The 22,930-nt window shown below is 36.0% G+C and overlaps 1 pseudogene across 1 annotated transcript in view; it reads left to right on the forward strand.

The window, feature by feature from the left end:
- LOC308279069 (G patch domain-containing protein 11-like) overlaps positions 1-22,716 on the forward strand; it is a 49,468-nt pseudogene extending 26,752 nt beyond the window's left edge. The window contains exon 4 of the transcript in view: positions 22,456-22,716. The product of the transcript in view is annotated as a G patch domain-containing protein 11-like (transcript). The remainder of the gene's footprint in view (positions 1-22,455) is intronic.
- The last annotated feature ends 214 nt before the right edge of the window (positions 22,717-22,930 follow it).

Consider the following 22,930-nt stretch of genomic DNA (forward strand, 5'->3'; position numbering starts at 1 on the left):
GCTAGAGACCCTGCTGCCAAACCTTCCCCTAGAGCTGCAGGGCTAAGTCAGAAATAGATGAGCCCCACACTGCTAGAAATAGGCAGGAAGGCAGGCCTCAATAGGGAGAAAGTGTGTTTGAGGGACCAGAAGGCCCGGATTCTCTCCCCAGCTGCAGCATCTTTTAGCTGTGCATTTCCCTTCCCAGTGACAGTGTGATCCTGCCATAGAGCATTCAGAGAGCAGACGAGAAAAGGTGTTATTTAAAGAGGAAATTATTATTACTATTAGAGGGACTATTATATCTTTCCTAGCATCAATGTCTAAGGAGAAAGATGCTTTAGTCACCAAAGAAAGGAAAAAGATAATTGTATGCAGCCCCTTTGAAGTTACTGAGAGAGGGTGAGATAGAGACAAAGACAAAACTTGGTGCTAAAAGCAAATGCTTACAGCAAGATTCTAACCTTTTAGGATATGTGGATATCTTTGAAACATTAAAAATATTCTCTCTCTTTCTCTCACACACACATACACACACACACACACACACACACACATACACATGCACATATGAAACACAGAGTCATGTATTTAGGATATATTGGTTGAGAAAATGCACAAGATAAAGCTAAAATAAATTCAGGAACATTTATAAATAAACTTAGATTTTAGTCTTCATTACAACATCAACATACTTTTGTGAAGTAGTAGTACGTGGATATGCAAAGTACATTATTTATTCACTCAATAAGCAGTGTTTTGTGGACATATATATATATATATATATTCTTATATCCTTTATACAACTCCATATCATGTGTGGTCACAATCGTGGACCCATATTCAAGAGGCATATAGAGGGGAAGTACAGTCTTGACGTATATTGGATGAAGGGCCAAGCAATAGCAAGGCAAGGGACAAGGCAAGAAACACAGTATCCTTGGACCTAGCAGCACTCTTCTTTTTTTCATATGTTATATAGGCCTCCTTTAGAATCAAGGGGAAATAATACTTATTCCATTTGCTTACCATCAGTGAGCACTATATTAGCACAAGTTAAACAACAGGAAACCCATGGCTGATTTTGTTGAGCAAAAGCTTCAGAGAAAGAAGAATTAAAATTATCGTCACTTGCAGATGACATGATCCTATATCTAGAGGATCCAAAACTCCACCAAAAGACAAGCACTAATTAACAAATTCTGCAAAGTAGTAAGATACAAAAATAAAAAATTATCAGTAGCTTTTCTATATGTCAACCATAAATCCACGAAGAAAGAAATACAGAAAACAATTCCATCCACAATAGCCTCAAAACCAATAAAATAAATGGGAATAAACCTAACCAAAGAAGTAAAAGACCTCTAGAGAGAAAATTATAAAACACTAAAGAAATAAATTGAAGATCTTTTTGTTTCGAATTGGTACATTGTAGTCATACATTGTTGGAGTCTGCTCAAACCGCCTGACAGAACTTCCGATGAATCGGCAACATGTAGCGCCGAGCGCATAAGGAGAGCATAACTACTCTCCTTGCCCCCGCTAGCCCCATTTGGTAATGTTGAGCCTTTTTGGCTCAAATAATGCTTCCGTGCTTGTGAACCCCTCGTGCACTGGATAATGATTGGCTGCAAGTTATGTGCTTTGCACATGCAAGGGTGACCTTTAGCTTGATAGGTTAGAATAGTTTCCTGTTGGAAATCCCCCTTGTGGTTTTTTGCTTTAAATTGGGTTTCCTGAGATAAATAAACGAGATCCTGCTTGACACAACTCCTGGCTGGTGTGTTTCTGTTCCGGCCGTCGGCACTCAACCTTCCTTCTCAGCCCCACAGCTGACGGGCTGGACCTGTCAATACATCTTAATAAAGTCCAAGATGGTAGAGGCATACCTGCACACATCACTCATTTAGCCCTTCCCCAATTCCTACCATTCCCCTCCTCCTCCTTCTTTGTTGTTTCGCTTAGTGATTGACTTTGATATGTTTGTGAAGGTACATCATATATATTAGAGAAGATGATCTTGGAAGATGGAAAGATCTCCCTTACTCTTGGATAGAGATAATAAATATTATCAAAATGGCCATTCTACCAAAAGTGGCCTAAAGAACCAATGCAATCCTTATAAAAATACCAATGTCATTCTTCATAGACCTAAAAATTTCAGTTATATGACCTAAAAATCGGTTCATAGACCTAAAAAATCACTTCATAGACCTAAAAAAATCAGTTCATATGGAGGAAACAAAAGACCCAGAAGAGCCAAAGCAATTCTCAGCAATAAAAACTAATGCAGGAGGGATCAAAATTCCTGATGTCAAATCATATTACAGAGCTATAGTAATAAAAGCAGCATGGTACTGACACAAAAATAGCCACATAGACCAATGGAACAGAAGATACAGAAACAAATCCACACATGCATAGCCAATTGTTTTTTGACAAAGGTGCCAAATACATATGCTGGAGAAAGGACAGCCTTTTCAATAAATGGTGTTGGGAAAATTGGTTATCTATTTGTAGAAAAAATGGAATTAAATCCTTACCTCTCACCATGCACTGGCATCAACTCAAAATGGATCAAAGTCTTAGAAGCTAGACCAGAGACCTTGATGCTACTAGAGGAGGGCAGAGGTTCAACATTCTAACATATAGGTAGAAACTTCCTAAACAAGACTTCCAAAGTTCAATAAATAGAAACAAGAATTAATAAGTGAGATACTGTTAAACTAAAAAGTTTCTGTACATCAAAGAAAATCATCAAGAGTCCAAAGAGAAATCCAATGGAATGGGAGAAGCTTTTGCCAGCTATCCCTCTGACAGAGGACTAATATCTAGAATATACAAAGAACTTAAAAGACTTTACACTAAAAAACAAATACCCCAATCAAAAAACGAGCAACGGAATGGAATAGACCTTCACAAAATAAGAGATAGCCAATAGATACATGAAAAATGTTCAATATCATTAGCCATCAGGAAGATGCAAATCAACACTACACTGATATTTCATCTAACCCCAATCAGAATGGCAACTGTCAAGAAATAACAACAAATATTTGTGAGGATGTGGGGAAACAGGAACCCTTCTACACTGACAGTGGCATTGCCAACCAGTTCAACCACTATGAAGATCAGTGTGAGGATTCCTTAGAAAACTGGGAATGGATCCACCACATGATCTGGCTATACCACTCCTGGGTATCTTTCCAAAGAGGTTGAAATCAGAGAACTACAGTAATATATGCATACCCATGTTCATAGCAGCATAATTCACAATAGCCAAATTATAGAACCAAACTAGGTGTTCATTAACAATTGAATGGATTATAAAATTATTGGAAACACACAATGGAATTCTACTCAGAAAGAAAGAACAAAATTATGTCATTTTCAAAAAAAAAAAAAAAAAAACAATGAAAGGACATAGCCAGGTGTGGTGGCACACACTTGTGATCCCAGTACTTGGAAGGCTAAGACAGGAGGATCATAGGTTTGAAGCCTGCCTCGACAACTTAGTAAGGCCCTCCACAATTTAGTGAGACCCTGTTTCCAAATAGAAGGACCTGAAGAACATTATATCAAATGAGAATATCCTCTCAGAAAGTGAAGAGTCATATGTTTTCTCTACTATGCGCAATCCAAGGAGAAATTGGGATACAAGAGGGACTCCAAATAATGAAGGAGAAACCGCAGTGAAGCCAGGAAGGTAGTGTAAGGGAAGGGGAAGAGGAAGATTGAGGTTCATCAATGGAAATACTACCATCAACTATGTGTACATATGTGAATATCCCAATGTCAATCTCAGCACTCTGTATTGGGAAGAAGGAAATTGAGGAGGCAGGGGTCACAAAGTGCTGTGTGTATGCATGTCATTGTCGACATGATTTACATTATGATGTGAGACTACAATGCACCAACAAAAGCACATTAAAAAAGAAAATGTAAAGAAAATGCAAAAAAAAATACTTCAGAGGACCTCTGTGCCTTTCATTACAGTACAGAGGGTATTTTTTTTAAATAATTTCTTAGTCTATTATGATTCAGACTAGATATATGCAATGACATATTTATAAGAAACAGTCTAGTATTTCCATGATCATCTTGTTGAATTCATGCAGTTACCACTGTACACTCACTCTATGCTCCTGAGCATGTGGTACTGAAGAAAGCAAGTAGGGACTTTTTTCTCTAAAACATATATAGAAACTTAAGAACCTGCCTTTCATTTCCATTATTTAATTGTCTAGCCCCATTTTCAGCATGCTTTCCCACAGTTGACCTCCAGAAGAATTGTACAACAGTATAAGCATTTGAGACAATGGGTGTGGGCCAATGAATCAGATAAATCCACAGGTGGACAAGAAGAAGGTAGTCACCACCACAACACAGCCTGGTTGTTCTTGAAGCTTCTTTTCAGAGATTGCAATATTGTCTATGCCAACTGTTCTTTATTTATTATTTATCAATCAACATATGTGTTCATTTTACAAACACATTAAGGAGCTTTCAAACAAATGCAAAACACAGGGAAATGCCACAAATAGATGAGATAGCAAGAGCGACAGCTTTACATGGAGTTCTATGTTGGAAGGCTTTGCTGAAGCGATAGAATGCAAAGTATTGAGGTTTATTCTTCTGAGAATTTCCAATATTTATTTTTTAGTTGTGATTACAAGGAAGCCCACCAACATGTTGCATCCTTGATTGAAATCTAATGAAGGAATCATTAATATTTTTGTTCCTATTTTTAACTGTTACAGTACTGGCTATCAAGTGAAAACAAATGGTCTATGTATATAATGGCAGTCCAGAGAGTAAGGAATCCTGAGTACTATATTTATAATGAAAATAAAACTATTGAGAAAGATAAGTACGATGAGAGTGAGCAATCCTTTGACTGTCCTCCTAAACACATGTGTATTGAATAATATCCACTCTGATTCAAGTCCCAACTTTGAATCTTATAATCACTAGACCAACTTCAAAGTACATTATCATCCACAGCATGAAAACAATAAGCCTTGTGGTAGACTTGCCCTAGGGTGATCCCCATGTGCAATCCCTTGTGTAATTCCTTCCTTTCCAGTGAAAGCAACACCCGTAAACTGCTTCTAAGCAATAGAATATGGCCAAGATGATGGGCTATCATTCCCATGAGTCTGTTATATAAAAGGGGAAGGGAAAATGGGGCTTTCAGATGTAATTAAAGTGTCTGATTGTTTTTAATGAATAAAACGGAGATTTTTCTAGTGTTCTATGACCTAATAAGGTGAGCCTTTGAAAGAAGGTCAAAGGCTTCCCCACAAGGAGACACTTCAAGCAACACAGATTCTCTTTGCCCACTGCAGCCTTTGAAGAAGCAAACTGCTGGGAATTCTACAGCCACGAGGTTCTCAGTTCTGTCATCAACTTCAATGAGCTCAGAGGCAGCTCCTTCCCTAGTCAAGCCTGCAGATGAGAATGCAGCCTGGTTGACACCTTGGCTCTATAGCACTGGGAGACTGTGGGCAAGAATACAGCTCAGCTGTGCCTAGACTCCTGACCCACAGGCACTGTGAGATAATAAATGTGTATAGTTTGAAGCCATCACATTGGGAAGTTTGGGGTACAACAGTAGAAAACTAATATAGGCAATGACATTTATTTTCCCCAGTTGTCTAAGGAAATCCTAAGAAGAAATGTGGACCCAGTGACAGGTGTGATCAAGTGGAAAGAATGCTAGATGAGGCATGAATGCCTGGTTCAACTCTTGGCTTTGTGTGACCTGGAACAAGCTGCTCAGTCCCTTTGAGCCTATAGACTCATTTATCAAACAGGGTTACTCTGCCTAGTCCTTCTCATAGGTTCTGAGGGAAGCCTTTGAAAACTCTAAAATTCTGGATTTATACAATAATGGTGCTTAAGCATGTTTCAGATCATATTTCCATATGACTTAATTTATTTAATGCTTAAACAACTCTGTAAGTAAATAAATATATTTTACAATCACTATCCCCATTGTACAGATGAAAGAAATGAGAATCAGGGCAATGAAAAATCTTGTCCAACATAACACAATTGTTAGAATAAACCTTTAAATCCATGCTGTCTAGCTCCAGATTCTGTATTCTTAAGCACTACACTGTGTTCCTTCTTATAGCTTTAATAAGTCCAGGCAATCCATTCCCAGTGGAGCAAGCTGAGCCTTGATACCAAGATATTCTGAAAAAGATTCAAGATCCTCAGATGAGTGTGATCCCTATAAGCTCCTGCTTTGATGCATTCGCCCATATTTGTTATCTTGGTTTTTCTAAAATAACCGTATATTTTTCAAAAGAAACTCACCCAGGAGGCAACAATCCTCTCTTTCTTCTATAAAGTACACAGCACCATCCATACTGCCGAGTCCCACTGCCTCATACCCAGTGCCACCTCTCTCTACTGTTTCCCATTAATACATAGCTGAGAGCACAGGAACATCTGCTTATAACAAACATACTTAATTTCTCCTCAAAAACATATCTGCATAAAAACCAAGCATAAAGGGAAGGGAAGCATTTTTTACTGAATTGCTTTCAGGTACACTACATGATTTCCATTATGTCTGCTGACTGGTTTTGCAAATCTCTTAGCATGCAGTATTAGCTCCCAATTTATCAGAAAAACGTCAGAACTAGAAGAGGGCCTTGCTTAAAGAATCATGTAGTACATCATTTGCCTTTTGAAAGATTATCTTTTACATTTAAATCCTCCAGAGGTTGGAAAACTCCTTACCTCTTTTAAGAGGCCATTATAGCTCTTAAGATATTATTCAAAAGTTCTTCCTGAAGTTTAACCAAAGTCTCCTCTGCTTCAATTTGAGCAGGAAAGATTCTGATCAAGCTTCCAAATTAGCTTTAAAACATCCCCACTTCCTATGACATCTCAACATAAAATTAGCTCCTCCTGCATGTCAGGAACACAGATCTCCATTGTTCTTTTGTTTTGTTTCGTAGTACTGGAGATGGAACACGGAGGAATTCTACCTCCAAACCACACCCTCAGCTCTCTTTTTTGTCTGAAATAGGGTCTCAGTAGTTACTGAGGTTGGCCTCAAACCTGTGATTCTCCTGTCTCACCTCTCAAGTACTGGGATTAAAAGTGTATGTCACCATACCTATTTATATATTTGTCACCACCTTAATAGAGAGCCCTGGAGAGCAGGGGCAATGGTCTACTTATTTTTATATTTTCCACATGATGGCAGAGCAGCTGGAACACATTAGAAATTTGAAAGAAAAGTCTTAGTGAAGGAATAAATGAAGCAAATTTAAGATTGTACCATTTATGAGAAGACAAAAAACTGAGAGGTTAATTCTCATAAAAAAATTTTTTACAAACACTAAGATTAGCTCCCTTTTTTCCTCACTAATTGAATAGTCCCCAATTTTCCCTGCCTATAGGACCCCATTTTTTCTAATCTGTAGGACACATCTTCTTTCATATCTATTTCAGTTGGACAATTATCACCTGAATCACCTACCTTTTCTGAGTTTATGTTATTTTCTGTTAAATGGGGACATACTAATAAGTAATCTACAGAGTTGTCAGGCCAACTTAACTCATAATGTATATGAAAGGACTTTGTTCACCATAAAACCAATATTAATGCCAATAATAATTATAAATTTTATATATATGGTTCTCTTAAAATTGGATTTCTCAACAGAAGAATCACTTTATGAATTTAGCATGAATTGATTTTTTCACCATGGCACTGACTGACTTGTTCATATTTAGCTTAAGATCAACTGTAACACTCAGATCTTTGTCTGCATGCTTGGGATGAAACAGTCTTTTTCAACTCTATTTTTGTTAATTTGAGCTTATCTCCTTGTGATAGTCCATGCTTTTTATTTTTTTCTCAGTAAGATATGTTTTCCCCCAGTTGGTCAAGGTCATTTTGCGTTTTTTCCCTCTGACATCTGTCAAAACACTTAGTGATAGTCACCTTTAAAATGTATATATCAGCCAGCAATCTGCATGTTCTTCCTCTATACAAAAAGTGTATGACTATAGAGCCTGTCTCTGTAGAGGTGCCAAAGATACAGGAAATGGCTGTATCTGAAACAGTATTTGGGAAACTCTATTTATGACAGATGGAAGAGGGAGATATCACTCTCTGCTAGTGAACATAGCAGAATCTTCCCAGATACATATGGAGAAACCAAAGCAACACTCAGACATCTTTCTATACAAATATTATTGGCAAATGAGGTTCATAGGCAAATTCTGAAAGAGCCTACAAATGGAGTCTATACCATGCCCTGGTATATTTCAAAACAGAAGCTCAGTGAACTACTTTATGGAGGGCAGTGATCTAAACTACCACCATTTACACACTTTATAGAATGAGCAGTACATTGCCAGAAATCCAAACACAATAGTTTTGAGGATCATGGTCAGACATAGCTAAATAAGATTCAAAGATTTTAGCAGTGGGATTAAGTGGCTGGGTAAGCATTCTTTGTTTTTGTTTTTACAGTTCTTGTTGCTGTGCTTGCTGTTGTGTTTTGCAGTGCTGAGGCTCAAACCTAGGACCTTGTGCATGCTAGGTACGTCCCTAGCCCTCTTGGTTTTAAGTAAATAAATGAGCATATAGATTTAGTAAACAATGGAACCAGGACTACAGAGGGAGGAAAAATGATAGCATTTATAAAGTCATAATATCATGAGATAAAGCTTCCAAATGATGGTAAAGAAAAAATGAGAAAAAATGGCAAGTTCCATTCAGTACATAACAAGTTACCCTTTATCAGAATGTTGCTTCTGCTTCCCTCGACAAGTCTCCAGGTCTGCAGAGAATTAACACTTGCTAAGTGTGTTGCATGACATTGGAATAAAACAACAACGCCCATCATGCAAGAGGGCACTCATACTTAAAACTGAGAAGTAGTGAAATAACATCCCTTACATGTGAGGCTGAATTTCAAGTATCCTAGGATACTGAGGTGGATTTGGTTATTCAGAAGTATAAAATCCAGAATATTCAGTACCATTAAATACAGTTTAGATATTATTCAAAATTAATAGTGTACCAGGCATGGTGATACATCCTTGTAATGCCAGCTACTCCTGAGGCTGAAGCCAGACGATCACGAATTTGAGGCCAACCTCAACAACTTTGTGAAATCTGGTATACATTTCTTTTAAAGAGGCTTGGGATGTAGCTCAGTGATGGAATGTTTCCTGAGCATGTGTGAGGCCCTGGGTTAAATACCATTTCTGCCAAAATAATTTAATTGTGCAAAGCACTGTACTGGCCAAAGCTTGTCCTCAAATGGTCACAAATTTAATTGATACATGTTTGCAAAAAGTATTCAACTTTGGGGGTAAAAAGTAATGATGGGTATATATTAAAATACACTTCAAAGCTACAATAACTGAAATGATATGGAACTGGGACAAAAGTAGACTGACTCAAGTTCTACAGCTAAGACACATAAACATAAAGAAATAATGTGACAGCATAAATAAGTAATAAAGGAAAAGTCTAAAATAACGAAATGCAAGTTTTGTCAGGAAAGAAATCAGTTAAAAATTTTGCATTGTATAGTAGCATAATGGATCAAAGAGTTAAGTGTTTTGATAATGTTTTACTAAAATAAATATCAGTATTTATATATTCTCAGAATGAAGATAAATTTGCTGACATTAATAAAAGAAACACAAAAAGGGTGATAAATATAAAATTACAAAAGTTTAAACTTTTCCAGTTTGTAAAAAAATTTTTAAATTATAAATTTTAGAAATATTTCCTAAGTATTTAAATCTTAGTGTATAAAGAGCTCATCTGAACTAATAATCACAAATGCCTTAAAAATTCATGAATAAATAACATCAGAATTCATAAAAGAAGAGATATAGCTGGCTGATAAATTTAAAGGTATCCAAATTCACTGATATTTAGAGAAATTCATAATAAAAATATGGTATTTGTATCAAAATTCCAACAGCAATCTAATAGAAGTAAAAAAAAATTGACCCTCAAATTCATATGAAATTGTATAGAATCCCAAATTTTTAGAATAATTATAGAAAAATGAATAAAGTTGTAAAACTTATACTTCCTTACTTCAAAACTTAGATAGTGTCATATTAGAAATAGCATAGACATGGACCTTTAGACAAATGGGGTAAATAGATATACCAGAAATATTCTCTCACATAGATGGACAAATAATTTTCAAAAAAAGGTTCTAAGACCATTCAATTGGAAAATGGCAATCTTTCAATAAATGGTGCTGAAGAAATTAGTTATTTCCATTTAAAAGAATAAAATTAGACCTTTCTCTTATACCATAAATGAAAAATTCATTCAAAATATATGAAACTCTAAGGTTAAGAGCTAGAACTATACAAGTCTTAGGAGAAAATGTGGTGGAAGATCTCTAAAAGCACTATCAAAAAAGGAAAAAAAATTAGGACTTGTAGATAAACTAATAACCTTAGTACATCAAAGGATACTATAAAGAAAACAAAAAGACCATCTTTATAATAGAGAAAATATTTTCAAATAATATATCTGATAAGGATTTAATATCCAGAATACGTAAATAATTCATATAAATTAACAAGAAAAAATCAATGATCCAACACAATAAGTCCATAGATTGGAAATTATAAAGATTGCCACAAGGCCACTTTAGAATCCTCATCCCTCTGAGTAAACAGACCAAAATGAGAGTTGAATGCTGGTATTATAGTTGAGTCTAAAAAGTCCCCCCAAACTTATGGGTTGAAGTCTTGGTCCCTATGGTAGTAGTATTCATAGGTGGGGCTTTGGGGAAGTGACTGGATCAATAAGGACTCTGATCTTATCAATGAACCAATTTACTGATTAACTGATAATTGAATGGATCATTGGAAGGTGGTAAAAACTGTAAGAGGTGGAGCAAAGTATGAGGAAGTAGATCACTGGTGACTTGCCCTGGGAAGTTACAAGCCGATTCCTTGCTCTCTTTATGTCTCCTGGCTGCCATGAGATGAGCATCATTGCTCTGCCACACCAAGCCTGCCATGGTGTTCTGCCTTGCCGTAGGCCCACAATGGAGACAAGCACCTATAGAACAAAACTTCTGAAATGGTAAGTCAAAATAAATGTTTTCTCCTTACAACACTGTTTATCTCAAGTATTTTTGTAACAGTAACAAAAGGTAACACAATTGGGGTAATTGAGCCAAAACACCAAGAGAAAATTGCATTAGCATGGAATTAAGGAAGAGTGTACTTAGAATACAAAGAGATCATTTAAGCCAATGAAGACTTATAACAAACCAATCTAGGCATAACCATATAGATGGCTCCCAGATCCTTGTGGAATGGGTTTGTATCACACTACCAGCTTAAGGACAACTAGCTGAGGTACTTGAAGGAAAAGGGAATGCTGAATGAGTAATGGAAAAGGTTATTTATAAATACTATGTTACATGACTGGTCACAGAAAAGAAAAATGTGATTGTCATGTATATCTTCTACTAACTTTGTTATGAATATATTACTGTGTACACATATATAAAGCAAATATCTTTATTTTTCTTATTTCTTTATCATGTAACATAAGATGTATCAACATTTAAGTTTAGTTAATTCTACATCAGAGTACTATGTGATATTAAGGAGAAGACTACACATAACTTAAGTCTTTATGTTTTTTTTTCTGAAGACAGGGTTAGTAAAATGTAAGTTGCACACGGGATAGTTATGTCAGGCAGACTTATGACCTCATTATTGTCTTTGGAGAGAAAATATTTTAAGGATCTGAATATGAGTATCAAAATGATAGGGGGTAATGTGTAATAATAAATTTTATGTGTCAACTTTACTGGACTAAATTAGGCCCAGGTATCTGTTAAAACAGTTTCTAGGTATATCTGTTAAAACTATTTCTGGGTGTATCTGTGGAAGTGTTACCAGAAGAGATTAGCATTTGAATCTGTAGATTGAGTGCTTTAGTCATCGTTTTGTTGTTGTGACCAAAATATCTAATGAGAACAACTTAGAAGAGAAAAAATATATTTGGCTCTCAGTTTCAGAGATTTAGTTCATAGTTGGCCAACTCCAAGGCAGAAACAATGGGGCATGCAGGGCGTGATAGTGGAAAGTTGCTCAGGACAGCTGGAAAGCAAAAAAACAGAAAGCAGCAAAGAAAAGATATACTCTTCAAGGTCACAACCTCTATAATCCATCTCCCCTAGCCATTCCTCACCTTTGAACTGTGCAACATGGAAGACCAGGGTTTAAATACATGAAGTTTGGGGAGGGGGCATCAAGATCTAAACAATAAAACCAAGTAAATAACATCATCCATTATCAATGTGGTTAGATACTTCATTAAAGGCCTTAATAGAACAAGAAGGTAAAAGAAAGCTGACTTTTTTTACTTCATTGAATTAGAATACTGATCGTCTCATATGGTACTCCTGGTATTTGTACCTTCAGATTCAGGTCAGAACTCCACCATTGCCCTCCTGGTTCTTGGACCTTCAGACGTGGACTAGTACTTATGCCATTGTCTGCCCTGGTTCTAAGACTTTGAACTTAGATTGGAAAAACAACATAAGCTATCATAGGCCTCCAGACTACAAAGAGCATATCTTGGGACGTTTCAGTCTCCATATTTATATGAGTCAATTCAGCATAGTGAAGTTCTTTTAATATATCTATATTCTATATCAAATATATATATTGATATAGAGAAGAATGTATAGATATTTTATTGGTTCCATTTCTCTGGAGAACCCTAACCAATACAAGTTTATAGACAGAGACAGTGATAAAGATATACCTCTTAAATGCCTAGAAATAAAAAGAAATATAATAATGCTTATAGAATTATGTGGTAAGACAATGAGTATTATTTAAATTGTATAATTTCTTATACATTTTAACTTTACATATTGAATTTGTATGGTTTGTATGATCATAATATTCAAAGCAACATAGGAATTGGAAAAAACAAAAAATATGAGGCATTTTTTAATTCATAATTATTAAAATGGACAATAAACGCTTTAAAAAAGTGCAGTTCAGTAGCAGGGGAAAGCTTCCCAAAAGAGTTAGGATTTAGTAAATTCTGATAATCTGAGAAAAAAGACTGAAGTCATCCTGTAAGGCAGAATAGAGGTAAAAATCCAAATAATATATTGGCCTGTCTAGAATTTACAAAGAACAAAAGTCATAAACTTGCAACCCTCAGCCATGTGTTCTTTTGACTAAACTACTTTTCTTAAGAAGTTGTCAAAATCTAAAAATACAAAAATTTTATATAAAAATCTGGATTACTGTCTTCTCTTTTAAAATGAAAAAAAAAAAAAACCTGGCAATACTGGGCTTGAAACTCAAGCATAGCAACAATTGGCCTAAGTTTAGCCATAAACTATGCCCTTCAAATGAAGAATCTGTCTCCCAGTCACCACAGTTCTCCCTCAAACAGACCCACCAGTTTGCAGTATCTGCCTGATGCATATGGGGATCTGGGTGTGCAAACCCCTCACAAAGGAAATCAGTAAGAGGAAAGAACGTTGTAGAACTTGGGGATATGACAATGGATGGCTCTGAATGTGGGATGATGGAATTTAGATCTTGTTTTATAGCAGACACCCACTGAAGTCTATTGAGTTTATGAGTAACAATGACATTAAGATCTAGCTATAAGAAAGCTTAAGCATTTACCCCATGCAGAATAAATCTGAGATTGAAAAAAAATCGGTACATTCCCAGTGTTAAAAGAGAAGACTAAATAGTAGTGAGGAAAAAAAGAAGGGTATTACATCAGCGAAGAACTGATGCAAGGTAGTAACTGAACTCTCAAATGGAGCAGGAGGAAAAAAGTTCTAAAACTGAAGGGAGAAAAAAGCTCAAGGAGATGAAAGTGTGCGATAACTGATAAACCTAGGTCAGGAGGAAAGTGATGATGTTATTAACGAACTAGGAAATGTAAGTCAGAATGAATCTAGGGTACTACAATAAATTCATGCTAACTTTCATTCCGATTTTAATATAATTTTTCTACTAAAATGCAGGACCATGTCCCCCTTTATTTTTTCTGCATCCTTAGTGCCTAGTACAGGGTATGAAATAAACACACACCCACTAAATTCTATTTGAAAGTATAATTTAATGTGATACAGCAAGATATAAAGAAAAAGGTTTGGTAATAAAAGACTAGGGCTCAGGAAGAAGACTGGATGCAGAAATTTAAGTCTGGGAAGTTTCCTCATGAATGAAAGAATAGAAAATATTAAAAAATAAAAGATCTAAATCAAATCACTGCCTGAATATTGATATGAAAAGAGAACAGAAAGAAGAGCTACACAATACAGATGACAAGAAACTTGGTAGGAAAACAAATGGGAAAGGTGAAGAAAACACTGAAAGACAATGGATAATAGAAAGTCAATGGGAGAATCATAAGAGTGAGTCGGATATATCAATGCAGACAAATTAAACAATGTAGGAACAAGTGACAAAAGTACGATTCTATAAATATTAATAAAAACAGATAAAGTCAAGCAATTTGTATAGAGATGTGTGTATTTACCCATTATGGTAAATGGTTTTTTGAAACAAAGTCAAAAGAATGATCAACACAAATTTCAAATTAGTGCTTATTTGATAAACAGGGAGAAAGATGTAAGGAAAATAAGTAGAAGATAAACAAATATTCTATGTCTTAATCTGATAGAGATTATATAGACATTTGTTATTAGACTTCTCATATTTAAAAAGAAAGAGTGTTTGGTAGGATTTTCAAAACTAGAAATTTATCCTCTAGGTATATTCACCTAACTCTTCCATCTTATGATTCTTTTCTCCATTGGCTTCCTGTCATTCTGGTGTCTTATCTTGTTCACCTTTTCTCTTTTGATTTCCTTCCTGATTTCTTCTCATCTTTTCAGTGTAACTGTTCTCTGAGCTTCAGTCTTCTGTTCTCTACTTACCAGGTTAACTGAAACACTATGATAATAATTTTGTTACAATCTAAAAATATACTGATGGGAGACCAGTTCAATATGCTGATTCATTCTTATAAGAAAGACTATTCAGTTATTTTTAATGAGGCAGATCCATATTTACCAATGTGGAATAGTCTATTAAACTTATTTTTAAGTGAAAAAAGCAATCCATGGTGTGTGTGTGTGTGTGTGTGTGTGTGTGTGTGTGTGTGTGTGTGACTTTATACTAAAAGATACAGTAAATTGCTAAAAGGATATACAATATCATATTTCCATTATTTCTTGGGAATAGAAATAAGCAATCCAGTGTTAATACTGGGGAAATATTTTTAGTTTTATTTTATTTTATTTTACATTTTGTGGTACTGGGTATTGAACCCAGGGGAATTATACCTCCGAGCCACATCCCCAGCCCTACTTTTTACTCTTTATTTTTGAAACAGGGTCTCACTAAGTTGTAGAGGGCTTCATTATAACTGAGGCTGACTTTAAACCTGTGATCCTCCTTTCTCAGCCTCTCAAGTACTGGGATTACAAAAGTGCACCCCCCAGCTTTGACTTTTATATTTCCCTAAATAATCACTCAAACAACACTGCTTTGACCATGGCAACATTTCAGAAGCAGTGTGGAAGAAGAAAGAGAGTAGATTTTATAATTTCAAATTCTCTAGGATCCTTGACTAGAATAGTCTTTTTGGAGTGATGGGAACAGAAGACAGACTGAAAATAAAAGGAATAAAAATAATGAGTATGCTATTCTTTTGAAAAAATTTAGTGGTAAAGAAACAAAAAATTAGGATGGTTGCCAAATGAGGATGAGCAAGATAAGATATAGTATACATCCTTTAAGGTCAGGATTTTTGTTACAATGATTCTAAAGGGCTTATAAAACAGACTGTTTATTTTAAAAAGTGAAATATAAATGGAGAGAGAGATGTTGACATTGATGAAGGAAAGAGCCTAAAGATTTTAGAACAACCTCAAGACTAGGAAGGGGTGACTCAAGCACTCTAATGGAGAATTGGAAGAAAACACTGATGGTCCTTGCTTGAGAGGAATACTAAGAAAGGTTTAACTCAGAAAACCCCAGTTAGGAAGAGCTAATGTCTGGGACAGCAGACTCAGAAAGGATGAACACAGAAAAGCACCCTCTTGATACAGAAGCAAATGGAAAAATTTTAGGAGGAATAAATGTCAAAAGTAAACTCTAAGTGATCAAGGAAAGAACCAGAGGAAAGAAAATCTAGGTATACGAACTTGAAAGTACATCAATTCAAAAGTATGCCATTGATATTGGAGGAAAAGAATAAAGGAGACAACTACATGCATATATAAATTATACTTCATTCGGTAGAGTTGACATGAAGAAGGGTATCAATGCTCTATCAGGTTTCATTCCAAAATATATTATTTTTGTCGTTTCTATACTTCAGGGAGAAACATGCACACAAAAAAATAATTCCACAGTTTCTTCTGGCTACAGACATTTCATACTCTACTACTACTACTTTACCCAAGGCAATTTGAAGTTGGCTTTAGTACAGATCTTAGAATAGGGCCCACTGAGGGGCTTTGGCTTTAGGTGTAAGGAACTCAAGCTCAAAATGCAATCTCTGTTTAAATAATGCACTCCACATTTTTCCTTCCTTGGCTAGGAGAAGATGAACTCAAATGTCACTTTCTAAAGCAATAATTTTCCCCTTGTCCTCTGGACAAGTGAGCTCAAAACCAAGGTGAAGACAGGATCAAGGCTGCTATCCCTGGCCTTTGTTTCTTAGACTCCGAATTCATCTTCCAATAATGTATTTTATACTTCTTTGACCTGGTTTTAACAAGGTGCATCATTTCCCCTGGTTTTCACATGCAGAGGCTTTATTTTCATGATAGATTGAATCTTTTCACGGTGCCATGCATGGTATAATCGTGGAAAGCCTCTAATGTGACATGACAGACAGCGCATCCACAAAAAGCCAAAACAAAAATCTCAATGTGACCTTTCTTAAAACACAGACTGCAAACACACAACTATTTTCTTAAACCTAAAGCAGCTCACAAGATGAAAGAGACTAACAGCCTTTGTAGGGTGAAGCTAACTAGCCAAATTGGGGAAAAAAGGAACCCTGATGAGTCCATACACTTCCTAACAATACATACAAGCAAAATCCACTTTATTTACACACTGAAAACTGTTCATTACAGGCAATAAAATGTACAATTGGGCCAAAAGGATGTTAAGTATACTTAGGTACTGTGTAGGCTATATTCCTCTGTCAGGAAAAGATGAGGTGGGGGAAAGTGGTTCCACAAAGTCAACACTGAAAGCAGCTGCCTATGTTAAAAATGGACAGAATATGGTGAAAATCTGAGGTAGGAGCTCCCAAGCCCTATTTCATTACGATGACTTCTGGCCTTTGAGTAATTCTGTGATAAATTAGGATAGGTCTTGAGTTTGTTTAGGTCTTATGAAGAGGTTTCTGGAGTTGGGAATGTACAATCTCCAGGAAAACATGTCCCTTAAGTAAAAATAGATAACTGGAAAGAAGTAAGTCATGATAGAGTTTAAATTTGTTTGTAGATTCCACTTTGCAAATTAATCTTCTTGTTCATGAGTATTTGCAATTCCAAAATCAATATTCACAGAACTTTTGCAGTTGTTCACAGGCATGTTTATGTGCAAAGCAAATTTGCCCATGTACAAAGTTCCCTAAAGAGTTCAAACAAGGTGATACTCTGCATTCTTGTTTTAGCTCTCATAAAATATGGAAACAATAATCATTTTTATGGTATATTCAATGCTGCAATTGCTAATTATTTTGTTATTTGTTACCAATCTCACTGAATTATTTATTTATTATTATTGGTAGTACTGGGTGTGGAACCCAGGGGCTTTCAATCTCAAGGGTCATACTCACAGACCTATTTTATATTTTATTTGGAAACAGGGTCTCACTAAGTTGCTGAGAGCCTCACTCAGTAGCTAAGGCTGGCTTCGAACCTGTGAGATCCTCCTCTTCTCAGCCTCCCAAGCGCAAGGATTACAAGCATGCACCACCATGCCTGGCGACAATCTCACTGCTCCATTGGTCTATGTGTTTGTGTTTGTTTTTTGTGCCAGTAACATGCTGTTTTTATTACTACAGCTCAGTAGTATAGTTTCGAGGCAGGTGTTGTGTTAGCTTCTGCATGGTTTTTGTTGCTGGGAACTATTTTTGCTATTCTGGAGCTTTGTTGTTCCACATGCATTTAAGGACTGATTTTTCTGACTGTGAGGGATGACGTGGGAAACCAGAGCACCAAAATCATGCATGGTATCTATGGTCATAGCTACACAATTCACCACTGCCGAACTATGGAACCAGCCAAAATGTCCATCAACAGACAAATGGATTACAAGACCGTGGGATATGTTTTGTAATACATACACAATGGAATTTTACTAGCAATAAAGAAGAAAATAATTATGCCATTTACAGGGAAATGGGTGAAAGTAGAAAATATTATGCTAAATGAGATTAGGCAGAAAAAGTAATGAATTGGATGCTCTCCCTAATATGCTGAAGCTAGGGAGAAGAATTGTCATAGGAGGAACTTTAGATTAAGGAGGAGAAACCATAGATGAGCAAATACATAAGCCTAACTGGGATTGATGGGAGGGGGAAGAGGAAAATTCCCTAATGTCCATTATGTACATTCACAAACATACCAAAGTCAATCAATAAGCCAAATGTGAGAGGGGGGAGGGAATGGGATGGGAATTGGGGAAGGGCTAAATGAGTGATGTGTGCAGGTACACCATCTTGTACTCCATTAAGATGTACGACTACAATGAACCAATAAAAATTTAATTCTTTTGGTTTTTAATTGTCTTTATTTAAAATTAGCTATAAAAACCTTGTTCCAAATAGATACTATGTATCTTACAAATGTTTTTTGCTTGGTTTTGTTTTAAAGATTACTATAGAAATTGTTTCTAATATCATAAATAAATGATTATTTCTTCCTCAGAGAGTTGATTTTATAGTGTAGTATTTAAAAACTGAATAAATTAAAACAGCTTATAAATAAGTACTGTTTAGGAAAAATTATTTAACTTTGTCTAATGTTAACTACAACAGCAAATAAAACCATTTAAGATCATAGTTTTTACTAAGGTGGTAAAACCTTTGAAATACTACAACATGCATTTCATATGTCTCCGACATTAACCTGCAAAAACATTATTTGTTACAATACACTTATTTTTGCTCCAACTACGTAAATATGTTGTAAAATTCTTATTTTAAGTTTAATTAATAGCTTTAAAGGCGTTGTGTTTAAGATGAAAATAATTTTTAAAAAATTAAATAATGTTTGAAGAGTAAAAAAAGAACAGAAATAAAATGATGCATAAAAAGAATAAATCAAACCAGGCATGGTGGCACATGCTTGTAATCCCAGAGTTTGGGAGGCTGAGACAGGAGGATCACAGTTCGAAGATAGCCTCAGCTACTTAGTGAGGCCCTTTGCAACTCAGTGAGACCCTGTTTCAAAATAAAGAATAAAAAATAGGGCTGGGGGTGGAGCTCAGATGTAGAATGCTCCTGGATTCCATTCTTAGTATCACAAAAATTATTATTATTACTATTAAAGGGCATGGTAGTGTGTGTTTGTAGTCCCAATAGTTGGGAAGCTGAGACAGGAGGTTCACAGCCAGCTTCATCAACTTAGTGAGGCCCTGTTTCAAAATAAAAGAAATAGGGCTGGGGTGTATTTCAGAGGTCAGTGTCCTTGGGTTCAATCCCCAACACACACACACACACACACACACACAAGAATTAGAAAGAGGAGGCAAATAAGGGGTCACTGTATATTGGCAGCTAAAGGATCTTTTTCCATTATATGACATTTGAGGTCATAAAACAAGTCTTAACACATACAAAAGATTGAAATAATTTATTATATCTTAGATCATAATTGAATGAAATAAGAAATCAATAGCAAGAGAAACAAGAGTAAATAAAATCATGGAGAGTGAATAAAACATTTTTGTGTATTGTAGAGTCATTGAAGGAATCAGGGGAGAAATTTTAAAATTCCTTAGAATCAAATGAAAATGGAAACATGACATACTAGAATCTTTGAGATATAGCAAAGGTGCCTAAAATATAGAAAGGTAGAAGAAAATAGCCTCTTTAATAAATGGTGTTTCAGAAGCTAAATATCCATTATGTAGATCCTTATATCTCAACCCATACAAAAGTTAACTGAAAATGGATCAAAGACCTGAGTAAGACTTAAATCTTTGAAACTGCTAGAAGAAAACAGAGGTAGAGTGTTTTAAGATATAGGAATAGGAAACAACTTTCTGAATAGGACTCCCAATAGCTTGGAAAATGATAGCAAGAACCAAAAAGTAGGATTGCATCTAATTAAAAGGTTTCTACACAACAAAGTAAACCGTCAACAGAGTGGTAAAATAGCCTACAGATTGAGAAAAATTCCAGATATTCTTCTAACATAAGATTAATATCCAGGGTATATAAAAATCTCAAACAGCTTTCCACTCAAAACACAAATGGCCTAAACAATAAATGCGCAAGTAGCCTGAGCAGGGACTTCTCAAAAGAAAATGAATGACCAATATTTATATGAAACAATGTTCAATATCTTTAGCCATGAGGGAAATACAAACCATACTACATGGATATTCCATCTCATCACAGTCAGAACGGCTAATCTCATTATGATATATAATCATAGTGCATCAATAAAAGCATATTTTTTAAAATAACAGAAAAATATAAAAAACAGAAAATTCTGGTGAGGATATGGGGGGCCATTATGTAAATCAGTGTGGAGTTTTCTCAAAAAACTAAAATGTAATTACCATATTCTAGCTGTATGACTCTTCAGTATATACCCAAAGGAACTAAAGTCAGCATACCGTAGAGATACCCACATAACCATGCTTCTCAAAGTCAAATTTCACAATAGGCATGTTATGGAACCTCCCTAGGTGGCCATCAACAGAAGAATGGATGAAGAAAATGTGCTATAGATTCATAGTGGAATATGATTTGGTCATAAAGAAGAATGAAATTATATCATTTTCAGGAAAATGAATGCAAGTAGAGATCCTAAAGTCAAACAAAATAAGCAAGACTCAGAAAGAAAAGTATTACATGTTTTATCTCCTAGGAGAAACCTAGAGAAAGAAGAACATACGTGTGGAAGTAAGACTGTATGATAAGAGGATGTGGCTGGGGGTGGGGGGCAAAGTGAGGAAATGAGGGTAGAAATGTTCAAAATACGCCACAAGGAAACCATTGTCACGTATAATTATTATTCACTAATCAAATCAAATAAAAGCCTTCAATTTTCCCCTTGTTTTGCTATTTACAATCTCCAGAACATTCTGTTTCGTGTTCAAAATTAAATGTCACGAAAGAGGCCCTGGTGCACGCAGGTTAGTCATCACCTCCAAACAAACTTGTAGCTATGAGATGTGAAATATACTTCGGTAAGATTACCGAAAATCTTGAGCAATACCACATCCATTTTTGAGCTAAATCTTTGAAAATTAGTCAGCTCAGCCATCCCAAGTACTTCTTTTTGTCTTCCATAAATGCCTGTCAAGTTCTCATTCAAAAATAAAAATGGAGCTGGGCATGATGGCACACACTTGTGACCCCAGTACTTGTGAGGCTGAGACAGGAGGATTATATACGGCCTCAGCTACTTAGTGATACCTTCTGCAACTTAGTGAGACCTTGTTTCAGAATAAAGAATCAAAAGATAGGGCTGGGGGTGAACCTCAGAGGTAGAATGCTCCTGGGTTTCATCCCCAGCAACACAAAAATAATTAATTAAATGTAAAATAAAAATGGAAGACCACAGAGTCTCAGAGCAAAAAACTAGGTTGAATATAGGACCGACAACATCAATAAATTCATTTGAAAGAATTCCCAGCAATGACTCAGGGAAGGAGGGACAGAATGACAATAGAGGGAATGGCTGTCGTCATCAATAGGATTTTGAAAATACAACTTTTACTCTCAAATGTAATCCTCCAACCCTGCTGCTATATTCTCAAAAGCAGATAATAAAATTGAATGCAAAGCAGACTCTTATCTTAATACCGAATCCATATGCAAAGCAGTTGTTGGATGCACTGCAGAAGAATGCATTCTTCATTTTATCATTATTACAGGCTCATTCTGTGATTTCTCTCTCAATGGGTGATCGCAATAAGCCTGAAGGTACAGTTCGCTCTTTTGAAAGAGCTATTAGAGTCACTCCTAAATTCTTGCCTCAGAGCAACCATTTTTAAAAACTCCAGAATTTCCTTCAGCATCCAAGCAGCTACAACCCATACTTTTTACTGGTAGGAGAAAGGAGAAGATAGACAAAGACCAATAACTCTGTGAAATCCCAAAGGAAATCAAGTCAGTGGTGTCAGCTGGGCTTTGGAACAGTGGGTTGAGTTTTTGTTTCTCTTGAGGAGTACCAGATACCTTATTAGAGATTCGTGGTGTGGTCAGACGTGCCGGGGCAGAGCTCAGTGGACGCATCCCATAGAGGGTTGACGCAGGCTAAAAGAGATGGCAGTGGCATGGCTCTGTCACAGGCCGGAACGACAAGTCACAGCAAAGGGAAATGCCTGAGCATCCACCATCTTTATTCCAACTCCTTCTATGAAAGGTGGGTTTCACCAAGGCTGCAGGCTGTCAACAAAGGCATCTATTCTTTGCTCTTATCTCTGTCAAGCTCAGCCCAGAGGTAAAGCGCATAGGCTGAAGAGAAAAAGAAAGTTAAAGTTATTTGTCTTAACTGACTAACTTGGCAAATATGGGAAGCCGAGCTGTGCAGAGCTGGCCACCTTTCCAAGCTGGACTGCTACCAACTCAAAATCTGTCACAAAGTCACCTGGAGGAAAAGACAAGATAGATGAGCTGAGAGAGTCCCGCAGCCCCCTCCTCCCATAAGCAGGCGCTGAT

This window comes from Muscardinus avellanarius (assembly GCF_963383645.1).
Source record: "Muscardinus avellanarius genome assembly, chromosome: X".
Taxonomy (NCBI): Eukaryota; Metazoa; Chordata; class Mammalia; order Rodentia; family Gliridae; genus Muscardinus; species Muscardinus avellanarius.